Raw genomic sequence first — 2,067 nt, forward strand, 5'->3', positions numbered from 1 at the left:
TGAAGTGAAGGGTGAAATAAAGGACAGCAGAAGCTGACACATACATACACACATATTAGATAGACTCATTTGAGTAGGTAAGAGTTTAATCATGTTTTGCTATAACTGCAAAGTTGGGGTGCGTACGTGTTAGTCTGTTCCAGGAAGTACACCAGATGTCCCAGAGATAAGCGACAGCGAAGACGAGCTGAGGGGAAGCACCGAGCCGAAGACAATGTTCTTTTTAAAACTGTGTTCAAAGTTGTGGTTTTGGATTGACGTATGCTGTACTGGATCTGCCTGACAACAGAAACCCTATAAAGCCTTTGTTCTGACTATTGTAAGGCAGTTCAACGCTGAATCTGCACAGTGTTAGAACTCCGCGCGTGTATTCATTAAAATGTCGTCTAATTGCACCAGGCCGGGTCAGTTGTTATTTTTGGATTCCTCCTCAATATATCTGAACCTTAACAGAGGGAATCCAAATAACAACACTGGTCCGGCCGGGTGAAGTCAAACGATGATTTTAATGAACACACGTGTGGGAGATCCACACTGTACGCAGACAGCATCGGATCTCGAAATGGTGGAGCATTGCTCAAACTCTTATAGCCTCTAGTGGCCCCCACCTAGTCATAAAAGCCTAAACATTCACATTCTTTCTCTCACACGGCGCCTAAGTTATGACCTCGGCTCCCTGTTTATCTGCTTCCAACAAGGTGGTGGGGGTAAAACTCCTGTAGAATGTGGTCTGTCTCCTCTGCTATCAGAACAGAAAGGCCCTGACTCTCTGCACACAATATTCTCTTCTTAACTCAGCAGTATAGTGCATCACAAAACAATATCATCCATTCACAATAAATCAGCAGTCTAATGTAATACAAATCAGTTTAACAGATGTAATAGTTATCACCTTCTTCTAATTCTGGGGAATAACGCAAACTAAAACTACATAATAATTTCACAATCTTTAATTAGGGGTATAACATGGCATAAGATAATATAATAATCTCACAAGATCAACAGCATCACTGACTGTTTCTGTGAGGACACCATCATCCCAGCAGGGCTGTTTCCCAACAACAAGCCCTGGACCATCAGAGACCTGAAGCTGCTGCTGAATGAAAGAAGAGGATCTTCAGGTCTGGAACAAGGACGAGCTGAGAGTGTTAATAACGTTACTAATGTTCAGCTACACTTTACTAGGTCACATCTGTGACACACGTCACTTAAATAAAGAAGCAAATATTGGCTCTGTTTTATCTGCTGGGCCCAAAAGTGACTCCCCGTATTTAAACTGCTATGAATAACTTGTTGGTCTATAATATGTGAAACATGTGTCAAATGTCTCCATCATGAAAGATATCAGGTCATCTTGAGCCACAAAAACATTCCTATCATGAGGTAGAAGCTGGAATCAGTTTGTTGCAGAGGGACGTTTATATATCCCATATTTATCCAGTTAAAGTCACATTGAAATTCAAAAATGTCTTTTCAAGAGTCGTCTGTCCAAGAGGAGCAGAAACAAATATAACAACAGTTATTTAAGCTGTTTTAAAGGCCACAAAGGAGCAGATTGGTTATAATGCAGCTGCTTCAGAGGAATAAAGATGAAACACTGTTTTTATTTCATGTGTAACACCTTTCAATAATGTGTTGACTAAAGTCTATTGACCAGTATAAGTAAAGACATCACACACACACACATGGAAACACTGAAACCTGTTTTTGGTGCAGCAGCGGTCCCAGCTGCTCGCCTTTATCTAGACTGGGTCGGCTGCTTATCTCAATATAATCAATGTTTAAAGTTCTCAGTGTTTCTGTGTTGCTTCGTATAGGATCTCCCAGCATCATCACTGTGCTGTCCAATCATTGTGTGCTAGGTTACCCTTATAGTGCGATGTGTGTTTGCACAAAGAGAAGCATGTGTGTCAAATATAAATAAGCACAGAACAGAAAAAGCTGCCAGTTTCTTCTATTTAGAGTCAAGTAAGTGTTTTGTGTCTTTGTTTGAGGCCTAATGTCAAGCAGAGGTGTGTGTAACTGGACTGCTCTGTTATATGTGTGAAATGTGTGCTTCTCTTCAGC

Source organism: Oreochromis niloticus, unplaced genomic scaffold (genome assembly GCF_001858045.2).
Source record: "Oreochromis niloticus isolate F11D_XX unplaced genomic scaffold, O_niloticus_UMD_NMBU tig00008834_pilon, whole genome shotgun sequence".
NCBI classification, from domain to species: domain Eukaryota; kingdom Metazoa; phylum Chordata; class Actinopteri; order Cichliformes; family Cichlidae; genus Oreochromis; species Oreochromis niloticus.